Genomic DNA, 20261 nt, shown 5'->3' on the forward strand with positions numbered 1-20261 from the left:
GCAATGTGGTCTTCTCTAAGCCCAGCATAACCTAACATATAGCAGGCAATTTGTGAATGAATGATTGAGTTATGGGTGGATAGATGGAAGAATTATCAAAGAATAAATGTATAGAAGACTAAGTTAAGGGAAAAGATGCATTAAAGAACCCATAGATACACTAAATAAATTAATGTTCAGAAACATGAATGAATGAACAGAGAATGTCATGGGTTTTAGCCTCTCTGATAGTCTGAAATGGGATAGTAGGCATGGAATACATGAAGTACACCACCAGTTGCTCAAAACTGAGACAATCTACACACACATGCAAACACACATACATACACACATACCATTTCATTGCTTCCCACTTTGTTGTCTTCTTAGTGCTGAATCCTTATCAAGTTAATGAGTCTGAAGACTTTTCTAAAGAAGATTGGCTAAGCAGTCTGTTCAATTCACTTCATTGCTTTCTTTTTTCATCCAACAAAAGGTAATAAATGATCCACCATATATGCTTCCTATTGGGTCAAGTATTATGGTATAGAGGTGCCAAGTAATTTAGAGCATAATCACCTTCATCAAAGAACTGTAGTGTCATTACTTGAGGGAAAAAAGAAAAGAAAGAAACGTGGCATAAATAGTCTAACCACTAACTGCCAAAACAAGATGGTGATTCAGCAATGGCATAAAATGAAGAGAGTTGCTTATGGTGAGTTAATGAATTAGCACAGAGTGGAAGTATATTAGGTGAGGTCCTCCCAGAAGAGATGTTGATGTAGAAGTAGGATTACATGAAATTTGGTGGGGAGGGGCCTGTGAAAGATAAAGAGTAGGAATCAGGATTGGGTCAGAAAAGCCTTCAGACCATGATCCAGACATGACACTGGCAACAGGAATGATGGAAGGAAAGCAGAAATGTCTCAGAGAGCTTCAGACTGCAGTACAGATCTGATAAACATTCATACAAGCCAGTGGGAGGTCTGGAGGAATGACCGCCCCTTTGAGAAGGCAGGCTCAGTCACTGACTGCTTGGGAACACTTTGGCCTCTGCTAAAGCTGCGGTCAATCTCAAAGGTACTGCAACTGAATGCTTGTCAGTTAACTACATCCTTCACTGCTGAATGTTAGGTTCTTTCTTTAAGTTACCCAAGTGGAGCACCTCCATGGCTGCCACAGGAGGAGAGCTAACACCCTTGAGAAATACATAAGAAAAGGGGAAGCAGATGTGCCAGATGAGAAACAATAATGAAAATGCCGGTGAAATCCTGATGTAGCCACTCATTCACTCTGGGAAGGCAAAATTCTAGATTTGAAAAATTAGGATAGAATGATCTACCCAGAATGTCTTGTGAAATTAAAAAAGAAAATGTCAGATTTTTAAGAGTGCCAAAGACATATTAGGCCCTCGATAAAAAAAAAAAAAAATAGCTAGTTTTTATTATCATTATGGACTATGGGAGTTCAGAGAAGCAAATGATCACAAAAGATCTCAATAAAAGGTCAAAATTAAGATGGGGTAAACAATAAATAAGATTTTTTCTTAATTACCTTACCATTTCAAATAGAGCAGATGCTCAAGTAAAAACAGAGTGAAAGTCATTCCTGTGGGGTGCTCGGAAGCAAGTACATCCATCTGTCCACAGCATTGAGACCAAAAGAGTTGAGACCAACTGTAACATTGTCTAAATGCCATGTATGATGGAGGATCTGAAGGCAGGCCTTAAATGCAAGTTACTGTATGGAAGAAAGACCTGGTGTCTCAGGGTCCTATAAAGTCTATGTATACAAGTCATGGCCTTGGATGAGTTACATAATTTATGATACTCATTTTTTAAAATGCAAAAAGGAGTTAGCAATACCTTCTTCCCTTATTCACTTGCCCCATATCCAACATTCACACATACACTCACACACACACACATGCACACACAATCATCTATTAATCTTGTCTCAAAGGATCAACAATATATATTAACGTGTGGTATCAATGACAAAAAGCTAAAGAAAGACAAAATGATACTATTAAGCAATTATGAATCTTAGGAGGGTTTTGAAATGGGGCAAGAACAGGTTGGAAAATGGAGGAGAGAAGACAACTGCTGAAATAGCTCCCTGGAACTCTGCTACAATGTGTAAAACACACCCAGAACACTGCTCACAAAGCAGTGTCCAGTTGATGGACTAGGTCTGAACAAATTCACAAATTTCCTCAGCAGTTTTTTAAGTAGAATAACAGCTCTATGGAAATATCACAGTGAGTTTGAAACCAAATACTAGATGGGAAGAAGGAATTCTAGATAGTCAATAAAGGGATATGTGAAACCTAAATATTTAGGAGCATGTACATAAAAGAGGGTCCCTAACTATGTAATTGGGTATAATCAAGACAAGTTTCAAGTCCATCCTATATTTATTTCTAGGAAACATGCTCTCCAAATGGCCTTGAGAAACCACAACACCATCACTGATTTCATCCTCCTTGGGCTGCCGGCTGACCCCAATGTCCAGGTATTGCTCTTTGTGCTCTTCCTGGGGATTTACCCCTTGACCCTGATGGGGAACCTGACAATGCTGCTGGTGATCAGAACCGATTCTCACCTCCACACACCCATGTACTTCTTTCTGAGTTACCTCTCCTTCCTAGATCTTTGCTTTTCTTCAGTCACTGTGCCCAAGCTACTGGAGAACCTCCTGTCTAAAACGAAAACCATTTCAATAGAGGGATGCCTGATTCAAGCCTTTTTTCTGTTTGACTTTGGAGGAACAGAAGTCTGCCTACTGTCAGCAATGGCCTATGACCGTTATGCTGCTATCTGTTCCCACTCCTCTATGGCCAGGTAATGAATAATCAGCTGTATATGCAGCTTGTGTGGGGCTCATGGAGCCTGGGCTTTCTAGATGCACTCATTAACATCCCTCTGATAATGAACTTGGATTTCTGTGAGGCCAAAACCATCCATCACTACAGCTGTGAGCTGCCCTCTCTCTTCCCTTTGTCCTGCTCTGATGTCTCTACCAACCTCACTGTCCTGGTCTATTCCACACTCCTGCATGGCTTTGGTACATTCTTCCTGATCTTCTTCTCCTATGTGCACATTGTCTCCACCATCCTGAGCATCAGCTCCACCTTGGGCAGAAACAAGGTCTTCTCCACCTGCTCCTCCCACCTCACCGCAGTGAGCTTCTTCTATGGCTCAGCTTTCCTCCGTCATCTCATGCCAACCTCAGGCTCACCTCTGGAGCTGATCTTCTCCATACAGTATGGTGTGGTCACTCCCCTAGTGAATCCCCTCATCTACAGCCTGAAAAACAAAGAAGTAAAAGCAGCTCTGAGAAGAACCTTGGGGAAATGTTTGCAATGGCACAGGTAGCAAGCTGCAAGAGATGATCAATTAAGAAAGAGCTACAGGCTTCACGATATCTGTTGAGTTGATACTACAATCTTCCTAATGGCCAGTTAGATGCTAGAAGATACCACAGAAGAGCTTAAGAAAGAGGCACAAGGATAGATTGAGGGTGGGGTCAGGGTAGGAGAAGGTGGTTCGGATTAAATCCTGCTCAAAGGCAGATCAATGGAATATATAGTCCTCTTGATTAAAAGTTTTATTTAATCATAATTTACTCCTCTATTGTTTCATTGATACTGAGTAAAACAATGTGTGTGTACTGGATTATTTTTTAGGATTAAATGTACAGAAAGGCATGAAAACCATAAGATTTCACCAAAAACTGCTGAATCTCAGGGAAAGAAAAGTTACAGACTTGGGGTCTGTGGAGGCGTTTGAGCTTTGATGGTGAAGCCCTTGCAGATAGACAAAAGTGCTAAAATTCAGGACTGCACAATCAGCAGGTCAGTGATTTGGGTGATACAAAGAACTCTATTGTTCTGTTACTTGGAGTTGGAACATGAGGGAAAATGTCACTCCTTCTAGGGTAAGACAGGAAAATATAGCTCTCTGCAACAATTCACCTCCTTCAAGCTTTGTTTTTTCCATTTAGCCCACTTGGGGAATGCAAGGGTTTTTAGTCAATTGTTTTGGAGTAATTTCCTTTTCATATATTCTAGCATAGGTTTATGAAATACGCAGTATGTGTTATATAATTCACCAAATTTGTATCTTCTGAGAAATTTTTCTGCACTACTTATTATTTTCCTCAAAATAGATTGTTTTAAAGTGTGATAACTTATACTCATTCAATGTTATTTTCTGTCTAGCAATAATGAGACCCCTAACAATACATGTTATTGATGAGGGACAGAAACAGGAAAATGTTTACCCTTAGCAGGGCAGGCTGACTTACAGTCTGCATAGTTTCAATATGGATCAAACACTTGCTGGTTGCTACATTCTTTAAGGGTCTCAGGACTGCCTGATATCTCACCAATAGTTAATAGTGATTATAAGCACCAGAAGAATGTTGCAAAAGTAGTTTTACAAGTAGAAATTCAAACCAATTTGAAGAAACTTTTGTATTCTGAGACACCCTGCAGGCCCTCTTCCCTTTGATTACTAAGCAACCACCAGCCTCACACAGCAAAAGTGCAGCTCTTTCTGCCCATGGGTCTTGTCCCCATGCTACTTAAATAAACTTACTAAGTTGCACCATACATTGTCTCAAGAATTCTTTCTGTACCTGCACCAGACGACCCTGCATCATTTTGATTAATAGGTTAAAACACTGTTGCTCCATTTTACTTTATTTTTTCATAAACGTATGTTATCATAAAACATACCAGGCACTGAATTATACACTAATTAATAACATATCTGTATTTCCAATTTTTAAGTTATAATAAGAAAGCAGATATGTTAAAGAAAAAGTGATAATTACCAAAAAAGAATTCTATCACCCGTATTTAGGTATATTTTCTTCTAATGCTTCTTGTACATAAAGATTTTAATGTAATCCATTTATCAAGCAGTCCCAACTCCATGACCAATACATATGAAACTGGTTTTTTTCCAGTTACTTAATTCAACTGGGTTGTATAATCTCCATTTCCTTACATTTAAAGACATATCATCAGATCCTTAATGTTCTGATCATTTTGTTTAATATATGTATATTCTAGTTTAAGACATATATTTCATTGAAGTCTCTCTCCTCCTCCTTCCCCAAATGTAAGTTTGAGCTGGGATCTCACCGTTCTGAAGAGGCCTAATCTGGCCCAGTCACATCCCCTCTACCACTCTCTAGTTAGCAATGGCTGACCAAAAGAATGAACTCAGGACAGCCATTGTACAAACCAGCTCTGGTGGAGGCACATGGGAGTTCTTTGTAAGGTCCCACTGATCCTGCTCAGTGTACAGTTCTCTGACTCAGAAGACTTGACTCCTATTCACTCTCCTCTCTCCCACCTCTTTTCCTATACCCAGCAGCACTCCACAGCCTCTTGCTGTCGAGAGAACTTCCCCTAACAACCACCTTGGATATGCCAATTAGAGTCCAAAGTCAGCTGTCTACCAAGATGACCAATTGACTCCCCACCTGCCCCCCACCAAGGAAATTCACACATCATCCTTGCCATACCAAGCAGTAGGTAGGCTGGCTGCTGTATTTCCACACACCTCTTCACCCTTTACACCCACCCCACCCCACCCCCATCTGTCAGCTTTTCCAATTCTTCTCTCTCTGGCTCAGAGAGGCATAGAGGAAAGATCAGCAAGTCTACTGCTGAAGTAGATGTCTAACTGAGGAATGAGATCTCAGTCTATTCTGCTTGCAGGCATTTTCTGTTTTTGTGAGCTCTTCTCTTAGGACCACGTTCATTTGGATCCTACAAAAGAAAAGCAATCCTCCCTTCCCCCATGAGAAAAGAAGGAAATGACTTCTCACCACAAACACTAAAATCCCAGTAAGGCCAATGAAATGAACACCCTCCCCAATTTGTTCCAATCCCCAATTTTTTGTATAGCCAGGGAAGGAGAGGGTTGGTGATAACTAGCGGTAGCATCATCACAGGTTCTTATATCTCTTACTAAGCCTTGAAAAGGGTGTCTGATGCCATTATCGGTAGCTATTATCAAATGTAGGGTATTTATGTTATGGGAATATAAACTGGTTTAGCCACTATGGAAAACAATATGAGGTTCCTTAAAAAAATTAAAAATGGATCTACCATATAATCCAACAATTCCACTTCTTGGTATATACCTAAAGGAAATGAAAATAGGATATCAAAGGGATATATGCAATCCTGTGTTTATTGCAGCATTATTCACAATAGCTAAGATATGGGAACAATCTAAGTGCCCATCAAGAAATAAATGGATAGGGGTGCCTGGGTGGCTCAGTCGTTAAGCATCTGCCTTCGGCTCAGGTCATGATCCCAAGGTCCTGGATTGAGCCCCACGTCAGGCTCCCTGCTCAGAGGGGAGCCCGCTTCTCCCTCTCCTACTCCCCCTGCTTGTGTTCCCTCTCTTGCTGTCTCTCTGTCAAATAAATTTTTTTTAAATCTTTAAAAAAAAAAAGAAAGAAATGGATAAGGAAGATGTGGTATATATATACAATGGAATATCTCAGCCATAAGAAAGAAGGACATCCTGCCATTTGTAACAACGTAAATGCATCTTGAGCACTTTATGTTAAGTGAGATAAGTCAGACAGAGAAAGACAAGTACTGTATGATATCATTTATGGAATCTAAAAAAAGCCAAACTCATAAAAACAGAGAATAAATTATGGTTACCAAAAGATGGGAGGTGGGGAGACAGGACAGATGTTGTTTAAAGATACAACCTTGGAAATAGTCCAAGATGGCAGAGGAGTAGGGGACCTTAGTTTCATCTGGCCAAGGAATTCAGCTAGATAGCTATCAAATCATTATGAACACCTGCGAACTCAACCAGTGATCTAAGAAAAGAATAGCTGCAACCCTACAATTAGAAAAGCGACCATTTTCTGCAAGGTAAGAGGTGTGGATAAGTGAATCTGAGGTGATATATGGGAAGATAACCTGGGGGGGGTCCATAAGCCGGCACCAGAAAGTGATATAGCAGTAGAGCACAAAATTGGAATTTTTAGAAGTCTGCTCCAATGAGAGACGTCCCTGCCTGAAAGGCGCTCAGGTGGCAAAGTGGGGCAGAATCCTAGGTGGGACAGTATGGTCTCAGGATCCCTAGGGTCACAGGAAGACCAGGGGTGCCTGAGTGCCGCAGAGTTCCCAAGCATCAGAATGGTGAAGCTGGTTGCAAACAGTGAGCCCAAGAGTGGGCTTTCAGCTCAGTCAGGCCACTGCTCTCTGAGCAGGTACCAGCAAGTAAGTGGCAGAACCAGTGAGACCCCACTTCCTCCACCAGGAGGGCAGGAGTTTGCAGGGTTTGGAGACTCAAATAGGGTTATGTGCCTGAGATAGAAATGCTCAGTCATGGGCTAGGTGAGCAGGGAGTGGGGACAGAGACCAGGGAGACAGGAGTGTTTGACTACTTTTCCCTGAGGGCACATTGAGGAGTGGGGGGGTGCAAGCTCTTGGCTCTGAGGCTGGAAACTGGGAGGCCACCATTTTCATTCTCATCCTCTAAAGCAGTGCAGAAAGACTTCGGAGAACAAAAGCCCCATAGAGTAATCCAGAGCCACTTACTTAGCCTGGCTCCCTAGCAAAGGCAGTGCAATTCCACTCAGGGCAAAGACATCTGAGAATCACTGAAACAGGCCCTCACCCAGAAGATCAAGAACATTCGGCTAAGACCAAGTTTACCAATCAGTGAGAACTACAAAACTCCATTGCTAGGGGGAAATAGTATATAGAATTCATTGGGTTTCTTTTCCCATGATTCTTTAGTCTTTCAATTTTAATTTTTTTCTCTTTCTTTTTCAACCAATTTCTTATTTTTTAACTCTTTTTTAATGTTCATTTTTACAGTTACATTCTATCCTTTCTTTTTTTTAAAAAAAAAAAAGGTTTTATTTATTTGACAGAGAGAGACAGAGCGAGAGAGGGAACACAAGCAGGAGGAGTGGGAGAGGGAGAAGCAGGCTTCCCACAGAGCAGGAAGCCCGATGTGGGGCTTGATCCCAGGATCCTGGGACCATGACCTGAGCTGAAGGCAGACGCTTAATGACTGAGACACGCAGGCACCCCCATTCTATCCTTTCATTGTATTTAATTTTATTTTTGTATATATATAAGTCTTTCTTTCTTTACAATTTTGGGATACAGTTTCTTCTAACAAACAGACCAAAATACACCCAGAATCTAGTGTATGGCTCTGTTCTCTTCACCTGTCTGATCATATTCTCTTTTTCTTTTTCTTTTATTTTTGTTAAAGTATTTTTAAATTTTCATCTTCACATTTACATTCTATCCTTCAATGTATTTAATTTTATTTTTGTGTATATATAACTTTTTCTTTCTTTACAATTTTGAGATGTAGTTTCTTCTAACAAAGAGACCAAAATACACTCAGGATATCATGTATTGCTCTGTTCTGTTCACCTGTCTATTTCTATTCCTTCTTTTTTCTTGTTTTTTAATTTTCATTTTTACAGTTACATTCTATATTTTCATTGCATTTAATTTTATTTTTGTACATATATAACTTTTTCTTTCTTTACAATTTTGAGATCTAGTTTTCTAACAAACAGACCAAAATACACAAAGGATCCAAAATACACAAAAGATTGTTCTATTCTGCTCACCTGTCTGATTATATTCTCTCTCTTTTTATTTTTTAATTTTATTTTTTTGGTTTCTGGTCTCTTCTGGTGTGTTTAGTATATATTTCTCTGGGGTCTTGTTGCTATTTTAGTATTTTGTTCTCTCATTCATCTATTCCTCTCGGACAGAATGACAAGACAGAAAAACTCACCTCAAAAAATATAACAAGAGGCAGTACTGACTGCCAGGGACCTAATCAGTATGGGCATAAGTAAGATGTCAGAACTAGGGGCGCCTGGGTGGCTCAGTAGGTTAAGCAACTGCCTTTGTCTCAGGTCGTGATCCTGGGTCCTGGGATTGAGCCCTGCATCAGGCTCTCTGCTCAGCAGGGGGCCTGCTTCTGCCTCTCCCTCTGCAGCTCCCACTGCTTGTGCTCTCCTGCTCTCTCTCTGTCAAATAAATAAAATCTTAAAAAAAAAAAAAGATGTCAGAACTACAGTTCAGAAAATGATGATAAAGATACTAGCTGGGCTTCAAAAAGGAAAGAAGACACAAGAGAATCCCTTTCTGGAGAAATAAAAGAACTAAAATCTAATCAATTCGAAATAAAAAAAATGGTATTAATGAGATGCAATAAAAAATGGAGACTCTAAGTGCTAGGATAAATGAGGCAGAAGAATTAGTGATATAGAAGACCAAATGATGGAGAATAAAGAAACTGAGAAAAAAGGAGATAAAAAACTACTGGATCACAAGGGGAGAATTCAAGAGATAAGTAATACCATAAAGCAAAACAATATTACAATAATTGGGATCCCAGAAGAGGAAAGAGAAAGAGAGAGCAGAAAACATATTGGAACAAATCATAGCAGAGAACTTCCCTAATCTGGAGAAGGAAACAGACATTCAAGTCCAGGAGGCACAGAGAACCCACATCAAAATCAATAAAAATAGGTCAACACCCTGATGTATAATAGTGAAACTTGCAAATTTCAGAGACAAAGGGAAAATCCTGAAAGCAGCTCACAACAAGAGGTCCGCAACCTACAACTGTAGAAGCATTAGACTGGCAGTAGACCTATCCACAGAGACCTGGCAAGCCGGGAACGACTGGAATGATATATTCAGGGTGCTAAATGAGAAAAATATGCAGCCAAGAATACTTTATCCAGCTAGGATGTCATTCAAAATAGGAGTGATAAAAAGCTTCCAGGACAAACAGAAGCTAAAAGAATTTGTGATCACCAAACGAGCTCAATAAGAAATATTAAAAGGGATCCTCTAAGCAAAGAAAGAGCCCCAAAGTAACATAGACCGGAAAGGAACAGACACAATATAGAGTAACAGTCATTTTACAGGTAATACAATGGCACTAAATTCATATCTTTCTGTAGTTCCTCTGAATGTAAATGGGCTAAACGTCCCAATCAAAAGACACAGGGTATCAGATTGGATAAAAAGAAAACAAAAACAAAACAACAACAACAAAAAAAGAAAACGGGGAGCCTGGGTGGCTCAGTCAGTTAAGCAGCTGCCTTCGGCTCAGGTCATGATCCCAGGGTCCTGGGGTCGAGCCCCATATCAGGCTCCCTCCTCAGCGGGAAGCCTGCTTCTCCCTCTCCCACTCCTCCTGCTTGTGTTCCCTCTCTCACTGTGTCTCTCTCTGTCAAATAAATAAATAAAATCTTTAAAAAAAAAAAAAAAACAAGACCCATCAATATGCTGTCTGCAAGGGACTCATTTTAGACCCAAAGACACCTCCAGATTGAAAGTGAGGGAGTGGAGAACTATTTATCATGTTAATGGACATTAAAAGAAAGTTGGGGTAGCAATCCCTATAACAGACAAATTAGATTTTAAACAAAAGACTGTAATAAGAGATGATGAAGGACAGTATATCATAATTAAAGGGTCTATCCAAAAAGAAGATCTAACAATTTTAAATATCTATGTCCCTAACATGGGAGCAGTCAATTATATAAGCCAATTCATAACAAAATTAAAGAAACACATCAATGATAATACAATAATAGTAGGGAACTTTAACACCCCCCCTCACAGCAATGGACAGATCATCTAAGCAGAAGATCAACAAGGAAACAAGGGCTTTGAATGACACACTGGACCAGATGGACTCCTAAAGTATATTCAGAGCATTCCATCCTAAAGCAACAGAATACACATTCTTCTTGAAAGCACATGGAATATTCTCCAGAATAGATCACATCCTGGGTCACAAATCAAGTGTCCAATGGTACCAAAAGACTGGGATCATTCCCTGCATAATTTCAGACCATAGTACTTTGAAACTGGAATTCAATCACAAGAGGAAATCTGGAAAGAACTCCAATACATGGAGGCTAATGATCATCCTACTAAAGAATGAATGGGTCAACTAAGAAATTAAAGAAGAATTTAGGAGAAGGAAGGGAAAAATGGGGGGGGATTGGAGGGAGAGATGAACCATGAGAGACTATGGACTCTGAGAAACAAACAGGGTTTTAGAGGGGAGGGGGCAGGGGGGATTGGTTAGCCCAGTGATGGGTATTAAGGAGGGCACGTACTGCATGGAGCACTGGGTGTTATACGAAAACAATGGATCGTGGATCACCACATCAAAAACCAATGATGTATTGTATGGTGACTAACATAACATAATAAAATTAAAAAGAAAGAAAGAAGAAAGAAAGAAAGAGAGAAAGAGAGAAAGAGAGAAAGAAAGAAAGAAAGAAAGAAAGAAAGAAAGAAAGAAAGAAAGAAAGAAAGAAAGAAAGAAGAATTAAAAAAATTCATGGGAACAAATGAAAATGAAAACACAACTGTTCAAAACCTTTGGGATGCAGCAAAGGTGGTCCTAAGAGGGAAATATATAGTAACACAAGCCTTTCTCAAGAAACAAGAAAGGTCTCAAATTACACAGGCTAACCTTACACCTGAAGGAACTGGAGAAAGAACAGCAAATAAAGCCTAAACACCTCAGGAAAAGAGAAATAATAATGATTAGAGCAGAAATCAGTGAAATAGAAACCAAAAGAACAGTAGAACAGATCAACAAAACTAGGAGGTTCTTCTTTGAAATAATTAATAAGATTGATAAACCCCTGGCCAGACTTCTCAAAAAAAAAAGAGAAAGGACCCAAATAAATAAAATCATGAATGAAAGAGGAGAGATCACAACCAACACTGAAGAAATACAAACAATTATAAGAACATATTATGAGCAACAATATGCCAACAAATTAGGCAATAGGGAAGAAATGGATGGATTCCTAGAAATTTATAAACTGCCAAAACTGAAACAGGAAGAAATAGAAAGCCTGAACAGATCCATAACCAGCAAAGAAATTGAAGCAATAATCAAAAATCTCCCAACAAACAAGAGCCCAGGGCCGGATTGCTTCCCAGGAGAATTCTTCCAAACATTTAAAGAAGAATTAAGGGCGCCTGGGTGGCTCAGTTGGTTAAGCGACTGCCTTCAGCTCAGGTCATGATCCTGGAGTCCCAGGATCGAGTCCCGCATCGGGCTCCCTGCTTGGCAGGGAGTCTGCTTCTCCCTCTGATCCTCCCCCCTCTCATGCTCTCTGTCTCTCATTCTCTCTCTCTCTCAAATATATAAAATCTTTAAAAATAAAAATAAAAATAAAAATAAAAAAGAAAAATAAAGAAGAATTAATACCTATGCTTCTGAAGCTGTTTCAAAGAATAGAAATGGAAAGAAAGCTTCCAAACTCATTTTATGAGACCAGAATTACCCTGATCCCAAAACCAGACAAAGACCCTACCAAAAAGGAGAATTACAGACCAATATTCCTGATAAACATGGATGCCAAAATTCTTGCCAAAATACTAGCCAATTGGATCCAACAGTACATTAAAAGGATCATTCACCACGATCAAGTAGGATTTACTCCTGGGCTACAAGAGTGGTTCAACATCCACAAATCAATCAACGTGATATACCACATTAATAAAAGAAACGACAAGAACCATACGATCCTCTCAATAGATGCAGAAAAAATATTTGACAAAGTACAGCATCCCTTCTTGATTAAAACTCTTCACAGTATAGAGATAGAGGGAACATACTTCAATATCATAAGAGCCATATACAAAAAGCCCATAGCAAATATCATTCTCAATGGGGAAAATCTGAGAGCTTTTCCTCTAAGGTTAGGAACATGGCAGGGATGCCCACTATCACCACTGCTGTTCAACATAGTACTGGAACTCCTAGCCTCAGCAATCAGACAACAAAAAGAAATAAAAGGCATCCAAATAATCAAAAAAGAAGTCAAACTCTCACTCTTTGCAGATGACATGATACTCTATGTGGAGAACCTGAAAGACTCCACCAAAAAATTTCTAGAACTCATACAGGAATTCAGCAAAGTATCAAGATATAAAACCAATGCACAGAAATCAGTTGCATTTCTATACACTATCAATGAGACAGAAGAAAGAGAAATTAAGGAGTCAATCTCATTTACAATTGCACCCAAAACCATCAGATACCTAGGAATAAACCTAACCAAAGAGGCAAAGGATCTGTACTCAGAAAACTATAGAACACTCATGAAAGAAATGAGGAAGACACAAAGAAATGGAAAAACATTCCTTGCTCATGGATTGGAAGGACAAAATCGTTAAAATGCCTATGCTACTTAGAGCAACCTATACATTCAATGCAATCTTTATCAAAATACCATCAACATTTTTCACAGAGCTGGAACAAACAATCCTAAAATTTGTATGGAACCAGAAAAGACCCCGAATAGCCAAAGGAATGTTGAAAAAGAAAACCAAAGCTGGTGGCATCACAATGCCTGACTTCAAGCTATATTACAGAGCTGTTATCATCTAGACAGTATGCACTGACACAAAAACAGACACCTATATCAATAGAACAGAATAGAGAACCCAGAAATGGACCCTCAATTCTAAGGTCAACTAATCTTCAACAAAGCAGGAAAGAATATCCAATGGAAAAGACAGTCTCTTCAACAAATGGTGTTGGGAAGATTGGAGAGCCACGTACAGAAAAATGAAATTGGACCATTTCCTTACACCACACACAAAAATAGACTCAAATGGATGAAAGACCTAAATGTGAGACAAGAATCCATCAAAATCCTAGAGAACACAGGCAGCAAAATCTGTGACCTTGCCACAGAACTTCTTGCTAGACATGTTGCCAAAGACAAGGGAAACAAAGGCAAAAATGAACAATTTAGACTTCATCAATATAAAAAGCTTCTGCACAGCAAAAGAAACAATCAACAAAACCAAAAGACAACAGACAGAATGGGAGAAGATATTTGCAAATGTCTTATCAGATAAAGGGCTAGTATCCAAAATCTATAAAGAACTTATCAAACCCAACACCCCAAAAATCAAATAATCCAATCAAGAAATGGGCAGAAGACATGAACAGATATTTCTCCAAGAAGACGTACAAATGGCCAACAGACACATGAAAAAATGCTCCACATCACTTGGCATCAGGAAAATACAAATCAAAACCTCAATGAGATACAACCTCACACCAGTCAGAATGGCTAAAATTAACAAGTCAGGAAACAACAAATGTTGGCGAGGATGTGGAGAAAGGGAAACCCTCTTACACTGTTGGTGGCAATGCAAGCTGGTGTATCTACTCTGGAAAACACTATGGAGGTTCCTCAAAAAGTTGAAAATAGAGCTACCCTATGACCCAGCAATTGCACTACTGGGTATTTACCCCAAAGATACAAATGTAGTGATCTGAAGGGGCACCTGCACCCCAATGTTTATAGCAGTAATGTCCACAATAGCCAAACTATGGAAGGAGCCCAGATGCCCATCAACAGATGAATGGATAAAGAAGATGTGATACATATAGATGTATATATACAGATATATAGAGATATAGATATAGATATACATGCATGCAATGGAATGTTATCCAGCCATAAAAAATGAAATCTTGCCATTTGCAATGACAGGGATGGACCTAGAGGGTATATTATGCTAAGTGAAATAAGTCAATCAGAGAAAGATAATTATCATATGATCTCACTCATATGTGGAATTTAATAAACAAAACAGAAGACCATAGGGGAAGAGAGGAAAAAATAAAACAAGATGAAACCAGAGAGAGAGAGACAAACCATAACAAACTATTAATCATAGGAAACAAACTGAGGGTTACTGGTGGGGAAGGGGGGTAGAAGGATGGGGTAACAGGGTGATGGACATTAAGGAAAGCATGTGATATAATGAACACTGGGTATTATATAAGACTGATGAATCACAGGCCTGTACCTCTGAAACCAATAATAACATTATATGTTAATTAATTGAGTTTAAATAAAAAATGTTTAAAAAATAAAATAACAAATAAATCTTTAGAAAGAGAAAAGCAAGAGGAGGACTGATCAAAGGTGGATGATCTGAGGAGGAACCCAGTATCGGTAGAAACCTTGGAAGAGATCCTTGATGACAATCACACCATCATGGCTACATCAGAACACTACATCAACTTTCTTTCCTTTGTAGACAAGGATCTGCTGGAACCAGGCTGCTCAGTCCTGCTCAACCACAAGGTGCATGCTGTCATAGGGGTGCTCATGGATGACATGGATCCCTTGGTCACAGTGATGAAGGTAGAAAAGGACCCCCAGGAAACCTATGCTGATACTGGGGAGTTGGACAGCCAATCCAGGAATTAAGGAATCTGAAGAGCTTCCTCTCACTCATCCTGAATATTATAAAGAGATGGGTATAAAGCACAAAAAGTGGGTCATTCTCTATAATCCACCGCAGAGGTAAAACCTTATTAGCCAAAGCAGTAGCAAACCAAACCTCAGCCACTTTCTTGAGAGTGGCTGGCTCTGAACTTATTGAAAAGTACCTAGGGAACAAGCCCAAACCATTCAGGAATTGTTTCGAGTTGGGAAAGAACATGCACGATCCATTGTGTTTACTGATGAAATTGATGCCATCGGAACAAAAAGATATAACTTATATGTCGGTGGTGAGAGAAATTCAACGAACAATGTTAGAACTGTTGAACTAGTTGGATGGATTTGATTCAAAGGGTGACCTGAAAGTTATCATGGCCACAAACCAAACAAATTTTGGATCCAGCTCTTGTTAGACCAGACCTCATTGACAGAAAAATTGAGATCCCCTGCCTGACGAAAAGACCAAGAAGCACATCTTTCAGATCCACACAAGCAGGAAGACCTTGGCTGATGATGTAACCCTGGACGACTTGAGCATGGCTAAAAATGACCTCTCTGGTGTGACATCAAGGCAATCTGTACAGAAGTTGCTCTGATGGCCTTGAAAGAATGTAGAATGAAAGTAACCAAGTGAAGACTTCAAAAAATCTAAAGAAATGTTCTTTGTGAAAAGCAAGAAGGCACCCCTGAGGGGCTCTATCTCTAGCAGACTACAGATGCCTTCAAGGAACTGGTTGGAAGTATCCACACCCCTCTAGGGATGAGGTTGGGAAGTTGCCCAGAGTAACCTGTGTTCCAGTTGATCTCTCTTAACAAAAGAATGTTGTGTAGGATGCCCACTGGGCTGCCTTCATCTGTTGGTCAGGTCTTACCAAAAAAGCGTGATCCTTCTCAATACATACATACATACATACATACATAATACATAAATGTGATTAAGAAGACCTTCTCTGGATTGCCTGGGGGCTTGAGAATGTGTAGCCTCACTCACTTATGTGCCCTTTTCCTTGTCTCCCTCAAGGCTGAGCCAAATTGCTAGGGCTCCACCAGCTGTTCCACTGCTCACCCAGTCATATCAAGTCCTAAACTGCCTCTTACCTTACTTACATTCATTTTACAGATGCAATGCTAGTCAAGGATCAACGCTTTCCAACACCACAAAAATCACACTAAATTGGCCTTTATTACATGGAGTACTGTTCACTTCCTAGAATTGAGATGATTTGCTGAGGTGCTGTCAGATAGTAAGCAGTAAGTGAGGTCTGGATTTAACCTTGCTCAAAGGATGACATTTACAGAGCCCAAGAGACACAAAGGGCTACAGGCGGATGGGCAAACGGGCGCTGGCCTCCAGCCATCCTACTGACTGCCCAGGCACACCAACTGGAATAGTTATCCATACCCCGGCCCACTCCAGCCCAACAGGGCTCCACCACCCCTGCAACAGGGCGGCCCAGACTCCCACTACTCAGAGGCCCTGGCACAGATGTCTCCTTCTCCAGGAAGCCTTCCCTGATCCCCTCAAAATTTGGCTATAAGCAGGTATTGGAAGATGTGGTTAGACAGTTTAAAAAAAACAGTAACCACAAAGATGGGAACCCAAAGGAGAGCATTCCTGCCCATTCATGGAGCACTGGGTGTTATACAAAAACAATGAATCATGGAACACTACATCAAAATCTAATGATGTACTGTATGGTGACTAACATAACATAATAAAATTAAATTAAGTTTAAAAAAAATAAAGATAATGCCTATTCCCACATAGGATACTTAGATGGATGAGCAAGAACACACCTAATTCATTCTGGGATCTCATATCTCTGCCCTGCCTGCAACTCACTTTTTATTGAAGAAAGGATGAATGCATGTTTTATTGATGTTTCCATTACTTCAGTTAACTTAAAGGTTCCATATTTGTTACTTGTATGAAAACCCCATTAAAATGTTGATGACTCTTCTCTACCTTAAAAAAGAAATAAAATTTTGACTTTATTCATTTATAAACCCTCTGTATGACTTACTAAAAACAATTTATTACATACTTCAATTACACTCTTTAGTAAACTCTTTAAAATTCATTATATGTTCATGTCTTCTGCCCATTTCTTGACTGGATTATTGTTTTTTGGGTGTTCAGTTTGAGAAGTTCTTTATAGATCTTGGATACCAGCCCTTTATCTGTTATGTCAATTTCAAATATCTTCTCCCATTCCGTAGGTTATCTTTTAGTTTTGTTGACTGTTTCCTTTGCTGTGCAGAAGCCTTTTATCTTGATGAAGTCCCAATAGTTCATTTTTGCTTTTGTTTCCTTTGCCTTTAGAGACGTGTCTTGGAAGAGGTTGCCGTAGCCAAGGTCAAAGAGGTTACTGCCTATGTTCTCCTCTAGGATTTTGATGGATTATTGTCTCACATTTAGGTCTTTCATCTATTTTGAGTTTATCATTTTGTATGGTGTAAGAGAATGGGCCAGTTACATTCTTCTGCATGTGGCTGTCCAATTTTCCCAGCACCATTTACTGAAGAGACTGTCTTTTTTCCATATCTTTTCCTGCTTTGTCAAAGATTAGGTGACCATAGAGTTGAGGGTCCATTTCTGGGCTCTCTATTCTGTTCCATTGATCTGTGTGTCTGTTTTTGTGCCAGTACCATGCTGTCTTGATGATCACAACTTTGTAATATAGCTTGAAATCTAGAATTGTGATGCCACCAGCTTAGGTATTCTTTTTCAACATTCCCCTGGTGATTCGGGGTCTTTCTGGTTCCATACAAATTGTAGGATTGTTTGTTCCAGCTCTATGAAAAAATGTCGATGATATTTATGGGCAGAAGACATGAACAGACACTTCTCCAAAGAAGACATATGAATGGCTAACAGACACATGAAAAAGTCTTCAACATCACTAGCCATCAGGGAAATACATATCAAAACCTCAATAAGATACCACCTTACACCAGTTAGAATGGCTAAAATTAACAAGACAGGAAACAACAAATGTTGGCAAGGATGTGGAGAAAGTGGAACCCTCTTGCACTGTTGGTGGGAATGCAAGCTGGTACAGCCACTCTGGAAAACAGTATGGAGGTTCCTCAAGACATTAAAAATAGAGCTACCTTACAATCCAGCAATTGCACTACTGGGTATTTACTCCAAAGATACAGATGGTAGTGAAAATAAGGGGCACATGCACCCCAATGTTCATAGCAGCAATGTCCATGATAGCCAAATGTGGAAGGAGCCGAGATGCTCTTCAACAGATGAATGAATAAAGAAGATGTGGTTCATATATTCAATGGAATATTACTCAACCATCAGAAAGAATGAACACCGGGCGCCTGGGTGGCTCAGTTGGTTAAGCGACTGCCTTCGGCTCAGGTCATGATCCTGGAGTCCCGGGATCGAGTCCCACATCAGGCTCCCTGCTCAGCGGGAAGTCTGCTTCTCCCTCTGACCCTGCTCCCTCTCATGCTGTCTCTCATTCTCTCTCTCGCAAATAAATTTTAAAAATCTTAAAAAAAAAAAAAAGAAAGAAAGAAAGAATGAACACCTACCTTTTGCATCGACATGGATGGAACTGGAGGGTATTATGCTAAGTGAAATAAGTCAAGCAGAGAAAGACAATTATCATATGGTTTCACTAGTACGTGGAATATAAGGAATAGCACAGAGGACCATAGGAAGGGAAGGGAGGGAAACTGAATGGGAAGAAATCAGAGAGGGAGACAAACCATGAAAGACTCTGGACTCCAGGAAACAAACTGAGGGTTACAGAAGGGAGGAGGTTGGGGGGATGGGGTAACTGGGTGATAGCCATTAAGATGGACATGTGAACTGATGAGCACTGGGTGTTATATGCAACTAATGAGTCATTGAACACTACATCAAAAACTGATGATGTACTTACTATATGTTGGCTTATTGAACTTAATTGAAAAAATAAAAAATAAAATTCATTATATGCTTAATGTAGAAACTCTAGAAACCTAAGGGTGAATAATATTCCAAGGTAGAGTTATCTCCTGTCTTTTCATGATTATAGTGGCCAGTCCTGTTGGAGAAATAAGGAAAACTCAAATGTCCACTCGAAATGAGCTGGACTTCAGTCACTAACATGTCCCAGCTCAGCTCTCTTGATGATTTCTCATGCATTCTCAGGCCTATGATGCCATCAGGAAAATGTCCATCTCCCAGCAGTTTTCCTTTAAATCTCTTTCTTATTCTCTCATTTTTCAGCACCCCCACCTCCACCCAAGCCTAATAATAGTCTCTTCCAGGCTTAAATAATTGCCTTAATTCAGAAACTTATACTACCGCCCTGGAGAGAACCCCTGTGCCTCTAACTAAATTTACCTTTCTAGTTAAGTGCAAACTGTAGTTAGTGAGTCCAGAGCTCGGCTTCAGGCCGGGACTTCAGGGAATACAGAGCAGTGACCCAGCTTCCCCTGGGGGCCTCGACCCAGCCCACAGCTGCCTAAGTCCAGAGGGCCTTCCGATCGGTTCTGATGGAGTCTTCTCTCTTTCAGTGATGCTCTTAGAAGAGGATTCAGAATCACAGATGGAATGAAGGAAGACCAGGCTCACTCCTGCACCTGAGATCATGTGAGAAGGGATTCATGAAACGGGTGCCTGTTGTTCAGGATAGGAGCTTCTTTAGACAACTTGTCCTTGTCCTTCCTTACAGTGGCCTCCATTGCAGAATGATACCACTCTCCTGTAAGGTGTGCTGGAGAATAATCCTGATGCTGTTACAGATCCAGTGCTTCGAGAGCTTGAACTCTTCTAATTTCCTTCACTCACTGACAGCAAAGAGAATAAGCTTGGTATTCTCTAAAGAAATGCTTGTGACAGGGGTTCTCTTACCAAGATTTACCTATTAAGTGTCTGCTTCTGATGGGGAGCACAAAACATGTGGAGTTGCCTCCTCCAAGAAAAGCCAGGAAAACGGTAATATCAT

At 39.9% G+C, this 20261-nt stretch overlaps 2 pseudogenes; both read left to right on the forward strand.

Annotated features, from left to right (window-relative positions):
- Positions 1-2421: 2421 nt before the first annotated feature.
- On the forward strand, positions 2422-3356 carry LOC118543035 (olfactory receptor 8S1-like; annotated as a pseudogene).
- Positions 3357-3776: 420 nt separating this feature from the next.
- LOC118552942 (26S proteasome regulatory subunit 4 pseudogene) lies at positions 3777-16012 on the forward strand (annotated as a pseudogene).
- Positions 16013-20261: the final 4249 nt, after the last annotated feature.

The sequence above is a fragment of the Halichoerus grypus genome, chromosome 6, assembly GCF_964656455.1.
Source record: "Halichoerus grypus chromosome 6, mHalGry1.hap1.1, whole genome shotgun sequence".
Classification (NCBI taxonomy): Eukaryota; Metazoa; Chordata; class Mammalia; order Carnivora; family Phocidae; genus Halichoerus; species Halichoerus grypus.